The 13,715-nt window shown below is 50.7% G+C and overlaps 1 long non-coding RNA gene across 17 annotated transcripts in view; it reads left to right on the top strand.

The window, feature by feature from the left end:
- LOC128104724 (uncharacterized) overlaps positions 1–13,715 on the top strand; it is a 98,570-nt gene that overhangs the window by 27,660 nt on the left and 57,195 nt on the right. For 3 of the 17 annotated variants that reach the window (XR_008216062.1, XR_008216069.1, XR_008216067.1), the window contains exon 1: positions 52–394. The exons of 1 other annotated variant lie outside the window; for it this stretch is intronic. This is a non-coding gene — a long non-coding RNA (uncharacterized LOC128104724). 13 more of the 17 variants (XR_008216065.1, XR_008216068.1, XR_008216076.1 and 10 more) reach the window with 12 other exon arrangements.

The following is a 13,715-nucleotide window of genomic DNA, read 5'->3' as shown; positions in this document are numbered from 1 at the left end:
AGCCTAGCGGAGCAGGGCCGCGGGGGGGTGGGGCTGGCGGCGGGGGCTGGGGACCCAGGCTGCGGGCGCGCGGCGAACTTCCCAACTCCCGCGCTGCGTGCCGGCCCGCGGGGGGAGGGAGTCCCGTGGCGGGATTGGGGGTGGGGAGGGCGTCCCGTTTCGTGAGTATTCCTTCGTTTCTTTAAGAGCTACCAGAAAGCAGCCCACCCCCACCCTCATTAAAAAAAAAAAAAAAGCGAGTGGGGAAGAGCCAGCCCCACGCCGGTCCGCCTCCCGCCCGCTGCCGGGCCTCCCTCCCGCCTGCCCGCCGCCTGGCTCGGAGATCCTTCGCCCAGAGTTCTCCATTCCCAGGATCCCGGGCTCGCGGGGGTGCGGAGAAGAGGACCCAGGAAAGGTTTGGGAACGTGATGGGTTTGGGGCCTGGGGGGAGGGGCAGTTTTTCTCGCCACCCCATCCTCTCCCTGCCTGGGAGCTGCGCTCCTCCAGCCTCTGGCTGGCTCCTTAGCTCCCTTTCTCTACCTCGGACATTCCCGGGACAATTAGGGCTGAAGTTTTCGGGAGAAGCGCCCCGAGCCCGTGGGATAAGGGGGCGGCTCGGCTCCGCCCAGGACCCCTCCCGAACCTCCCCCCGGCCGCCCCGGTTGGCTGCAGGGCGCGTCACTCCGCGGGGAGGCGGCGGCCACCGTGGCGCCGCTAAGCCCCAGGCGGGTGGAGAGCACGGACCTGCCAGGGCTCCGAGTTCAGCTTCGGCGGGAGGGAGGGGAGGGGCGCCGCTAATCCAGTGCTAGGCAGCGTGCCCCCGGCCTGGGAAGCCGGACCCTAGGCACCGCCTCTACCCGGGACCCCATTACTCCCTACCCTAGCCGCCTCGTCTGCGACGAGGTGGCTTCCCTAAGCCAAGAGTGAGTGAGAAGGGAGGGGGTCCTGTCCGCTGCCCCCTAGCTACGCCGCAGCTCGCCTTCACTTTTTTTTCCGACACTTGCCACGCGCGGCGCCCAAACTTTTCGCTCTATCTCCATCTCCCAGAGCTGGGTAACAGCCTCCCTTACCCGCGCACGGGACCCCGGAATCCGGGCCCTGCACTCCTTCTTCCGGGCTGAGGCACCCGCGAATCTGAGGCTTGGTCCTCGGCTTAGCCTAGATCTCCTCCCGCCTCGGGGTTTCCGCTCGCCGAGGTTCCCGAAGTCCTGCGCTCGAAGGACTAAACTAACTAAACTTCGGCTGAGTAATGGGGGTGGAGGCGGGGGAGGGGTGCAGATACACAATCCTTGCCCTATCTCGCGATCGGGAGAGGAGAGGGCTCATAAGGACGCCCCAATTCTGGAGCGCCTTTGAGTCTGGATCGTGCCACAGTCGGCTCGCGCGAAGTGGGCACCAGCCTTCGCAGCAGAGCCTCAGAATTCAGGACCCATATCGCATTCTCTTAAATGACCTTTTTTTTTCCCTTCTCCGATTTTTTTTCTTTTTTCCTTAATCTTTTGTGTGCTAGTTGAAAGTATCTTTTCCATCTGCTGACTTTATTCTTTCTTGGTATAACTTCTCCCTTCTTTCATTCTCCCTGTTCGCTCTTCCTACCTTTTCTTAGTTTTGCCCTTGCTCGCCCACCCCTCGTGCGTCTCCCTGGTCTCCCGCTATCCCCTCGCACCTCGCTCTTTCCCTCTCCCCAGGTTCTGTTGGGTACTGTAGATTTTGATAAAAAGACAAACGAAGCTATCAGTGAGCCTGATGTTGAAGAATGAAGATAATAATGTTTCCATAGGTGGTGTTTCAAATGCCATTATTTCTCACTGAATATTTAAAGAGATCCCTCGGCAAAGATGGATTTGCGCGCTCCTGGGGTGCGAGCCGCTCGCTTGCCCCAAACCCCCGGGAACGTGATCAGACCTGAGCATTTTTAAATCTAGCACTCTCCCCCACCCCGCAAATCGGCGCACTTGAAAACACACGACTGCGCACCCTTCGGGGTGCATCGACGCTTCCAGGCGCACTGGAGCCTTTCTTCCCCGAATCTGCCGGTGTTTGGAGCAGTCGTGAACAGTCGGTAACGCTCTTGGCTTCTTGAAAGTCCCTACCTCCAGGCAGTCCAGTGGCCAGAAACCCAGTGGAGCTGGCGGTCCCACAAACCCTTCTCACGGTGTGCTTCTAGGGAAGCTCGGGGGAGAAGCTTCACACGTGCTCGCTGTAGGCTCTATGTGTGATTAAGGGTGGGGAGAATCTCCCCCCCCCCCCGCCCAATACAACAAACGAACGAAAACGCAAAAACTGCTTCGCGCTGTTTAATTAAAAATGGGCGAGTAGAGACGGATTAATTGGTGGTATCTAAACTTTGATAACTTTTTTCGTTCTTTTGAGTCCTCGACGACGTAGAGGCGGGCGCCTGGCTCTGCGAGCGGCATCCCCCGCTAATTTCTTGTTTGTTTTCTTTCCCTTTGGCCCGGAGAGAGATGAGGGGAGGTGGAGGAGGGGGATGGGAGGAAGGGGACGGTTGGAATGGCCGGGAGAGGAGAATTGGTCTTTATTGTTGGTGGCGATACATCAATTACAGGCCATTGTCTCGCGCCCAAGTTATGCGGTTCGCTGGTGCGGTCGCCGAAGTGTCAGCAAGCTGGCAAGGCACCGCGTGCCGCGGATCAAGGACATAATTAAATCAATAAAAATGGACATAGAGTGGGGGTTAATTTTTATTTTTGAACGGGTCGAGAAAGCGGAGGCCAGTGAGGTGCCACAGCTGGGGTCCCTCCGGCCGCTCAGCACACCTCCAGGCCAGAACACTCCATGGGGTCGCGCCCTCCCAACCATGGATGGGGGCTGCTTCTGGGAAATAAGGCGAAGAGCTTGTGGCTTGCAGGTTCCTCAGAAAGGCCTGGTATTTGGGGACAGATACCCAATAGGGAATGGGGGTGGCCCGAAGTGAGGTGACAGCTGCGCCGGGGTCGCGACCTCTGGGACCAAGACGAAACGCACCCTGGGGAGGCTCTTAGCAGTTGTGCAAACTGCCTTTGGGGGGCGGGGGTCTCTGTTCCTTCCACTCTATCACCTCAGTTTCCCGATGTCTAATTTGTCCTCGGTGAGTTGGCTGGCCCGAGGGCCGTGGCCTAAGGCCGCTGCCCCAGCATAGTTCTCAAGGAAGGGGTTTCGGTGCATCTTTGTTCAAGCTCCAGTTTTAGGAAGGGCTGGTGGCATGAAGGCCTTCCATTCTGAGGCCTGTTTCTTCAGCCCGTAAAGTTTTCTAATTATGGCCCAGTCTGACCCCGGTGTAGGATGGGGCCTGGATTGGGGCCTTGTGTGAGTCCCCGACTCTCTTCCGGGTTCCATCGGTGTTGGTTGAGCACCCTACTCCAGACGTGGAGATGGTCCCTAAGCGCGCTGCCTATGCCCCAGCTTCCGAAATCTCCAGCCCAAGGCCCCAGGCAGGGACTACAAGGGCAGTAGAGGAGGTTTCGTTTTCCTGCGCCGGGCAAAAAGCGGCAAAAAGGCGGCAGCGGCGCCCTGGGGGCGGGGAGCAGGCACGTCGATGGTATCAACATTATTGATGGGGAAACGTTCAGGGCAAGAGCTGGGAGATCAGGTTCCCGGTCCCTCCCCTCCCCAGAGGTGGGTGGGACCAAGTAGGTGGTGAGCTTGGGGTGTGTGTGTGTGTGTGTGTGTGTGTGTGTGTGTGTGTGTGTGTGTGTGTGTGTGTGTGTGTGTGTGTGTTTGGGGATAGGGCGCCTGGATGCACCACCATTAACCACCTGGGGTTTATTTGTGTTTTTCTTGCCTAGATGCCTGCCGGGTGTGGGTGGGAGGAACAGGGAAGAGAGATTGAGGTGGCTTGTTCTCCTGCCCTTAAGGGTTCTTTTCGGGACTTAGGGGTTGGGGGTGGCGGTGGTGATGACATAAAACAAGACAAATTTGGGAAGCATTCCATAGGTTCGGCCTTTTCCCAAGTTTAGGACTCCGCTTTCCTGGGAATTTCACAGACTGTTTTCTTAAGAGAACTGCTGTAGTTCAAATCCTAACCTCCCATCGGATCTTGGTGCAGCTTCGAACCCGAGGCCTTGGAGAGCGAACTGTGTGCTATGCCCAGAAGGGGACTCCTGGAGAAGTGGAGAAGAGAACAGATCCCGGGGGGTGGGGGTGGGTGGGAGCGGGGGAACGGACCGCTGTCCACCTGCAAGGACATCTCTAGTCCCATGTTCTCGCAGCGCGGGGACAGGGTGCCCAGGTGCTGGCTCTAGGAGGAAATTCAGTCGCATGCAAGCGCAGTGGAGGCAGGATTCCATCCTGGCAGTGGATCCCTTACTACTAGTGCGTGGCAAACTTCGTTTTCCTCTCCTTGCAGGGCTATTTTCATACCGGCATTTAAAAACGGAATGGGCAGGGGACCGCAAATGCTCCTCCAGGTTGCGTTTAAGTTCTCCGTGCCCCGCATGCAACAGTGCCTCGCTAAGGGGTGCCTGGGTATAAAATTCCTCCCGGAGGAAATGTCCCGAGGCAGAGAAAGTGGAAAAGACTAATCGAATTTATAAAAAGAAAACCTTTGCTTCCTTTTAGTTAAATCCTTTTGCGGTTTTCTGAGAGAGGAAAAAAAAAATTACTACCAAGCAATAGCGTGTGGCTAATTCTTGGAATGAGTAACCAAGGCGTTTAGAAAGCCCCGCGGGGTGCACAGGTTCCCTGAAGCGCAAGAAGTAGGTCCCCAGGATCCGAAGAGTGATTGGCTCTCCTTAAGTGCCTTCAGTTGAGATTGACAGTGAGGTCTCTAGGGCCCCCCGGTCTGGTGTAGATGTGCGTGTATTTGGGGATGACGGGAACATGCCAGGGAACAGTAAAGGAGATCGTCTCCAACCTCGGGGCGCCCAGACGTGGACGAAGCAAACCTCCTTTAGCAACAATTTTTTTCTCTTCAATTATGCCGTCACTTCCCCCACCCCATCAAAACTTTCTAAACAACCGGTAAAACGTTTTCAAAGATGTTGGCTTTATTAAGAGGCTCTGTGCCTTGAAAACTTGCCCGGTGAGGGGCTTTTCCCCAAGTAATTTTCATGGGGGGCAAAGAACCTTTTGGTTTCATTTTGATAGAAGAACAGAAATGGCAAGGTCTGGTTTCAGGGCTCGTCCTGTCGGGAGGGCCTGCTTGTCACTCACATTGATGGTAACTTGCAAATCCCACACGAGTCAGCTGAGCACTGGCTTTCACAGGGAATGCTTTGCTGGGTACCTCTCTATTTTCAAGGGAAGGTTTTTCTCGTAAGGAGGAAAAAAACAACTGTCTTGTCCCTGGATGCTAGCTTGACTCAGTCATAGCTTTACAAATTCTCCTTCAGGTCCAATCTGGCTGGCAGCCTCTTCAGACCTGCACCCTTAATTAGTGCACTCTAACATCTTGCTACAGCCGCAGCAACAATCCGCTTTTCCTCAACTTGACATTCAGTTTAAAATGCAATGGGGAATTTGAGATACGTATATTTCTCAACTCCAAACCCGTACCGCCTTGCTTTCTCTCAGGATAGAATTCTGAAATCATCCAAGTTCCCAAGGCAATGTGAAGAAGGAGCTCTTGTCTTCTCCCTTCACACAACTTGTCATTCTGGTCTCTACCTGTCTTTAAAATTTCCCTAACTTGCCCTAGACTGTTTGGCATATTTTGTATTAAAATACAATCCCAAGAAGATCGCCCCTTGCATGTTGCTAGTCTGTAACCTATCTAACCTTTAGATTCTGCAAAGATTTGCATAGGTCTGGCTCCAGCTTTCGCTTGGGCTGTGCTGCATGCTCAGAACCAAACACCAACACTGCCAGGGGATGGTTTCTTTTGCACCCGAGGTACGTGATTTCAGGGGGGCTGGATGGATTCCGTGTTTCCCAGGTTTGCTTTCATTTTTCCTTTCCACCTTGGGCCTCACAACACCTTCAGTCTGGGAAAAGCATACTGAGCAAATCAGCACCCACGCTCTCAGCTCCCCCTCCCAATCTTTCTTTGGCTCATCTCAGATATTTGCAGGGCAGCCTTTTTGCACGTGTGGTGTTTAGGTGTTGAGAGTGTGGAGTCAAAGCTGGCTATTCAGGTTTCACGTTTTGGATGTGTCATTTAACAGTCACCAGGGAAGGTAGCCCTAGGCTTGGTTTGTGTTCATATCTTGGCTAACCTCGTTTAAATTAATATCACGACCCTCTGTTCCCTGCTTTTCTTAAGTATGCAGTAGAGAAGCAGCATAATCCTAGCCAGTGTCTAGCAAGGAGCCAGTTTTGCCTCCTGTAAGCAAATCTGCCTCCATGAATTCCTTCGTTTGCTAAGTGGAGATAATAATAGTCCTTATTCCATAGGGTTCCGGGGTGGTAAAGGAGTTAATATGTATGAAGATTTTAGGATGATGGCTGGCATGTAACTACAGTGCAACTATTAGCTATTATTGTCATTGACCTCACAGGTTTGCTGTGGGGATCAAATAGTATGATGTGGTCAAAATATTCCCACTTCATCTGTCCATCCACCCACCCACCCATCCACCCATCCATCCATCCATCCATCCATCCATCCATCCATCCATCCATCTATCCACGTATTCATTCACTTCATAGAGAGAAGTGTTGGGTGGGCATGGGGGATGCCACTGGGAAAGACTGGCATTCATTTTCTTGCTTATAGTAGTAAATCAGAAGGATTGTTACTTTGACAGTGCTATTGCCTGGCTCAGTGTTAAGGGCAGAGGGAACAGTACGGTGGTGAGACGTGGAAACATGCTTGATCTAGGAAGCTTTTGCCAATCTAATAAAGATACTGGAGATTAGAAGAGGCTGTCCCCGAGCCACACTGACTTACCCAGGTGGAGGCAGATCTTCTTCATGCTTCTGGGAGGTTGTGAGCGCTGTAGACACAGGAGTAACTAGCTGCTCAGGTGCCAGGTTGTGCTTTCTTCTGGGTCTCTTGATTTGGCTTTGTTGTATGGAGTCCCCTGAGTCGTGTACAAACAGAGCAGAGCAAACAGGACAATAAGATATGCAGAGCTTCCTTCGGCCCTAGATGGTATCAACCAGTTATGGTGTCCTAGGCCTTGCCTCTCTGCCATCCTTCCCCCTCTCCATTTTGTCAAATTATGAACATTCACCTTGGCCATGCCAACAGAGCATTCTTCCTGTTGCCTGCCTTGCCCTCTGAGTAGCTGCCTTTTGGTATAGACTCAGACCCTCCAATGGCTGCTGCTCCTTCTGTTATTGGGATTATAGCCATGTTGTCGCTCAATGTAATCGAACACCTACCGGCAGCGTGCAAAGTGCCCTTGTGAACTCACTCCCTGTGCAGTGAGATTAAAATGCTCTTTATGGCTGGAACCTGGAAAAGGAATCCAGTGTGTGCAGCCGTACCTGCTAGCATAGAGTGGCTGGCACGGCAGGTGTGCACACTGCTTGTGACGCCGGCTTCCTTAAGAGATGCCTGGCAGCAAATGTCCTTAAGAAGCTCCCAGATGTCAGCTAGTGGAGAGTGAGGCTTACCTCCCAACACCCCCCACCCCCACCCTGTGATGGGGAGACAGATAACATTTAATCTGTCACTTGATGTCCTTCTACTCAAAAATCGTGTTGGGGGCTACGGGGGTCTTTTATTGAGAGGCTCTCAGGAGCTTGGCAGTATGTAAATTCTGTGTGAGTGTCTCTCTGGTTCCTGTGGCTAAGCCGGGAAGTTAAACATGATCTAGCATTTCTGACAATCTGTGGGAACATTGTAGTGGCGGGGAGGGCACTGACATCTCTCGCTTTGCATACCATAAGCTTCCAGGTCTCGGTGGCTCTGTCCATCTGGACTGCTGACCTGGTATAGGAAAGCACTCCAGTGTTGGTGGGTGGCCCTCTGAACATCTTCATTACTTTGGGGAATGCAGGGATTTTCAGAAGCGGAAGGTTTTTGTAAGTTAAGAAAACACAAGTCTCCAGTGGTCCCTCACCTGCTCATCCGTTCATCCCTTTACTCACAAATCCGTGGAAGTGACATGGACTGAGCAGCTTAACACGCCAGTGGTGATTTTAAGCATGCAAAATGTAATAATGGTGACCAGGACAGAAAAATACTATGTTTAGTAAAAACAAAATCAACCACTAAAAGGGTACATACTGTGTAATTTCACTTACATAAAATTCTAGAAGTTCAAACTGATCCATGTGCCAGAAAGTAAATGATGGGTAAGATGATTGCATGAGGAAGAGGAGGGGGTTGGTAAAGGGGATGAGGAAACTTTTGAGAGTGTTAGAAATGCTTGTGAACTTGAGTGGAGCCATAGCCAGCCATGTCCTAGGACTGATGTTGCTATTCTCTTTAAGTGGGTGCTTGGCAGTGCACATTAATTGTGTTAATAAAATGGAAAGTGTAGGGCCTATGAGATCTCTCAGCTAAGCCAGTTAGAGGACTTGCCACAAGGCTGACAAACTTTCAATCCCCAAAACCCATGTAAAGGTGAGAGAAAAGAACCAACTCTAAGTTCTCTTCTTCTTCCACACACACCTCACAGCATGCACACCCTTCCCCTGTGTGCATGCATACACACTGGTAAAAATCAGGTTGAAGTTTTTCATTGAACGATTACTGGAAATGGCTATGGTATATTAAGGATTTGAAGGGGGAGGGACATTGCAAGTGCCATGTTTAAGCACTTGAAGGCTGTCTGGGGCTTGTCACATTTGGCTTGTGGACAGCACAGCCAGTATGGAAGTGGGACTGGGTTGTCACCAAGCCACCTGTCTTGGTTCTGGAAGGAGCATAACGTTTTGCTCAGGCGTTGTTTTCTGGGGAGTCCTGATGCTTTCCACTGGTCTCACTAGAAACAAAAGACTCCTGAATGTCAAGAGCTCATGACTCTGACAACCAAACTTGATACTGGGGAAGGAAAGGGGTACAGCTTTCTGAGGCAGGGAGTCCAGAGAGAACTCAGATCTGTGGCTAGACACTCTGAGTCCCTGGCATGTGACACACTGACCACATGGTTGTGTTGGCATGCAATCCCCAGTTGTGGTGAAGGTGAAGGATCATCTTTGGTGGAAGACCAGTAAGTTTCTTTTTCTCCCGCAACCTGTCATGGACCAATATTTTCTCAAACATAATAAAATATATCACCATAAAAGTGAAATAGAAGCCGGGCAGTGGTGACACACGCCTTTAATCCCAGCACTCGGGAGGCAGAGCCAGGCGGATCTCTGTGAGTTTGAGGCCAGCCTAGACTACCAAGTGAGTTCCAGAAAAGGCACAAAGCTACACAGAGAAACCCTGTCTCGAAAAACCAAAAAAAAAAAAAAAAAAAGTGAAATAGAAAACAGTCGCACAAAATATAACCTCAGAGTTTCTTGTATTGTCTGCCTCTCACCAGAACCCATTGTGTATCATGGACTCTGATGGGCTGTGAGAAGTATCCATGGAGCAGAGTAGAGAGGGTGGCAGTGGGCTTTCTATGAGGAAGCAAACGCTGGGACACTTTCCTTAGATTCTTAGCTACCTACAATCACAGAGTCCACGTTAACAGAGAACATTCTCATGGAACTGGGGAGTACACCGGTTCTACAGGAGGGTCAGGAAATCAGAGACAGCCTGTCCAGAGTTGGTCCCCAGAATGGCTCAAGAAGGTCCAGAATAAGCTCATGATAGCTTCTGGAAGCAAATCCCATTCTGGCCACACAGGAGCCAGGAAGTACAGCATCAGCACCATGATGTTTTCATACAGGTCTTGGCTGCTGAGTCAAGCCTTGCTGGGAAGCGTTTTTTGGTCATGTCATAGCTGCAAGGGAAGCGGGGAACATGGATGCAGAACATATTCAGCTTTGGTGCTGGGAAGCATCTAAAGCGCATGGGGTAGGCAGGTCCCTGAGCTAGATGAATCAGAATAAGGTCAGACATCTGTGTGGGCTCTTTCAGCCCCATGTCCCATTGGAGCATTTCAGAGCCCTCTGAGCATAGTTGAGAGCTTCCTCAGACAACAGAGCCAGCACCCCTCACTCTAACCCCTGCCCTTCAATGGACTGTGACTCTGTCACACTCCTCAGCTCTGCCTGCTGGATTTAGGAATCTTGAAGCCCTCAGAAAAATCTTGGGATGTCCTGAGGAAAAAGGGAATGAGAAGGTGGCTACCATTCATTGCTTACTTTCCTGGATCTAGAAAGATATGGTTCCAGGTTAGCTCATTGTACCCTCAGAGCCCTTTGAAGTGTTTCTGCAGTTTCTAGATCAAACATGGGAGTGGAGGCATGTGGCCATTTCTTTGGGCTCTCTGAGTTGTGGAGCTGCTTGCTGCCTACAACCATGTGCCATTTTTTATCAGAAAACAAAATTCAGACATGGTGGCACCTACCCTGCACTCTGCAGGCTGAGATAGGGACCAACAATTCAGACCAACCTGGGCTGCACCATGACGTTCTGCCTCAGTCCCTACACTTCTCCCAACAAAACAATAACAACCTTAGAACTAAGTGAGGCTAAATGTCTGGCAGCCCCCCAAAATGTTAGAGCCCCCAGGAAAGGAATAATTTGGGGTAGGGCTTTTGGGACTCACAGCAGAGGTGTGGTCTGGACTTTTTCCGTGTGGGTAATATCTAATCGAGGGTACAGATTTGCTAGGCTCAGGGCTGTGGCTGCTTTGTGGTTTTTATGTGTGGTCTGTAAATGCCTTTGATTTCGACCTGATGAAATGGTGGAGAGCTTGGAGTAAAGCTAAGCCTGCCCCCCCACCCCCCCACCCCCGTGAATTAAATTGTCTTTGAACCTCTGATTCCTGATGAGTTGGTAGCTGGTGCCAACCATCAATCTGTATGACTCCAGCCCCCACCAGGCTTCCAAGAGCTGGACAAGCAGAAAGTTCTGCTTTTTCACCCCAAAGAGTGTAAAGCAGGGCATGTGTTGAAAGCACCAGGATTTGGGAAAAGGAAGTCTGCGTTAAAACCTGTATTCTGCCTTTAGCAGCCTGAGTGTTTTCACCTGGCAGAACTTCATTGTAGTCCTGTGTGAACTGAAGGACTTCATCTGTGCACTTACCTGCCCAGTGAGTGTGAGACACCAGGCTGTCACCCCCAGGGGCAGGCCATCAGTGTTGTTGAATGAATTGAATATAGAGGAAGGTTGCGGGTATCTGTTTTGTGCACACTATGACAGTTTACATTTGGAATATCCTTAAAGGCCTGTGTGTTAAATGTTTGGTCCTCAAAGTGGGCTGCTGGGAGGTGGGGAACCTGTAAGAGGTGGGGCCTAGGGGAAAATATGCAGGCCACTGGGGCATGGCCTTAAAGGAACCCAAGACAGCTCTGTTTGTTGGTTTGTTTGTTTTGCTTTTTTTCTTCTTTCTGGCTGTAAGGTAAGCAGTTTACTTTGTACATGGCCCCACTATGCCACCCTACAGACCAACGAGCAAGGGGCTGGAGAGATGGCTCAGTGGTTAGGAGTAGTTGCTGCTCTTGCAGAGAGGACCTGAGTCCAGTTCCCAGCATCCACATTGGGCAGCTTATAACTGCCTGTAACTCCGAGGAATCCAACCTCTTTTGGTCTCCCCGGGCATCTGTATATACTCTTCCCTCCCTGCATCCCTCCCTCTCTTCTTCTTTCTCGTCTTCCCTCTTTTCTCTTATACACACACATTCACACACACACACACACACACACACACACACACACACACACACACTAAAATACTTTTTTTAAAAAGGCCCAAATAAACTTTTTCTCTTGCAAGTTTATTGTCCCAGATGTTTGCTATGGTGGGCGGGAGCTGACGAATGGGCAATGCCAAGTGCTGATGGATGCTGCTTATTAGAGGCCGCTGATTACAGCACAAGCTGCCATTACAGAGAAGACTGCAGACTTTAATGCCGCCTCAGATAAGCCGGGGGTCTTGGTAGGATGAAGGTTGTGAATTAGAAGGTCAAAGGTGGGGCCTGAGATTCCAGATTTCCAATGAGCTCCTCAGTGGGGCTGCATGGCATGGAGCACTCTTTGTAAAGTGTTAATTGCACACAAGTGGCAGATGCAATTGGCAAGCAAGACTAGGTAGGCTAGCAGGGTGCTCACCTTAGCTGGTGACCTTCAAGTTGGATGGTGACCCCTTCTCTACCTCATCCTGTATGAACTATTCCTATGGACAAGAGCACAGCCTCTTCTTTCCCTAGGAAGTCCCGAGGGTAGCCTAGCTGTGATCTCTTATGGTTTCTATATTTGGTGCACATTATGGGTCTGGTGGCTTCTTCCTCTGAGTCACCAGCCTGTGGTATGACACTTACTTGAGATGATATCGAGCGCCTGGCACATGGGGAGCCGGTGCTGCAGGTGGCTGCCCTAATGATGCTGTGTTATGAGGTTCTCTGGCATCTTCTGGAGTTCTCTAAGCAGTCCAGGGATTTTAAACACTAATTGTATAGGCTCTGGGGTGTTCAGGGCCTCAACGTGCCAGTTCTGTTAGTCAGTTTTCCTTGCTGTGACAAAATGTCAGATTAAGACCACTTCAAGGGGGAAGAATTGATTTTGGTTCCAGGTTTCAGAGGTTTTGGACCAGCGTGGGAGGGAATGCCTGTGTTAACAGGCTTCCTACTTAATTCATCGGGGCCTAGAGGATGCCATTCACATTCAGGGGACTACCTCCTGAAAACACTCTCATAGACACTCCCAGAAGTGTGTTGTGGGATAATCTTTTTGTGCACTGTGAAGATGTGTCTGTTTTACCTCATCTGCCTAAGGCACCTTCTGATTGGTTTAATAAAGAGTGAAAAGGCCAGGGCTGAAGAGATGGCTCAGAGGTGAAGAGCACTGACTGCCCTTCGAGAGGTCCTGATTTCAATTCCCAGCAACCACATGGTGGCTCACAACCATCTGTAATGAGATCTGATGCCCTCTTCTGGCATGCAGGCATACATGCAGACAGAACACTGTATACATAATAAATAAAATAAATCTTCCAAAAAAGAGCTGAATGGCCAGTAGCTAGTCAGGAGAGGATAGGTGGGACTTCCAGGGAGAGAGAGGAACTGGTGGTGGTGGGGTGTCTGAGAGGCGGGGGATTCGCTATGGAGAGGCAGAGAAAGTTGGACAGACAGTACTGAGGAGAGTATGTGGCAAAATGTGGATTAATATAAACAGGTTAATTTAACTGTTAAGAGCTAGTTGGGAACAAGCTTAAGCTAAGGCCATGCTTTCATAATTAATAAGTCTACTTGTCCTGTCATTATTTGGGAGCTAGTGGTCTAAAGAAAGTCCAGCTACAGACGTGTACTTCACTGATCTCTCAATCCGTTCAAGCCTCAATGGGCCATCAATATTAACCACTCCACCAGCAGTGTTCCTGTCTCCAGGCTTTTGCTTGGCGCTGTAATTTCAACCAAGGGTAACTTCCAGCCCAGTGTCAGTTTATAACATCTGGAGATGTTTTTTATGGTTACAACTGGTGAGTGCTAGCGGTACTTTAAGATCTGAGACTAGGGAGGATGCTGAGCACCTGCAGAGCAGAGGACAGCTTCCCACAACCAGCTGTGTAGGGAGGCCAGTGTTAGCGATGCTGGGCACCACAGCCTGTAGCTGAAGTGGTCACCCCTGCAGGACACCCTTTCCATTTCCACCTTGCAGTCTCCTCCAGGTTTCCTGAACTGGCTTGAGAATGAAAGTTTTCATTGTTATTTTCCTAATTTGTATTCTTTTTAATCTGAATTCAAGGCCAGTGAGTGGACTTTCCTGACTCCTCATGCTGTCTAGCTGTCTTCTGTAGGATGTTGTGAGT

Source organism: Peromyscus californicus, unplaced genomic scaffold, assembly GCF_007827085.1.
Source record: "Peromyscus californicus insignis strain IS unplaced genomic scaffold, ASM782708v3 Scaffold_8__1_contigs__length_139910024, whole genome shotgun sequence".
NCBI lineage: Eukaryota > Metazoa > Chordata > Mammalia > Rodentia > Cricetidae > Peromyscus > Peromyscus californicus.
This window is presented reverse-complemented; position numbering and strand designations above follow the sequence as displayed.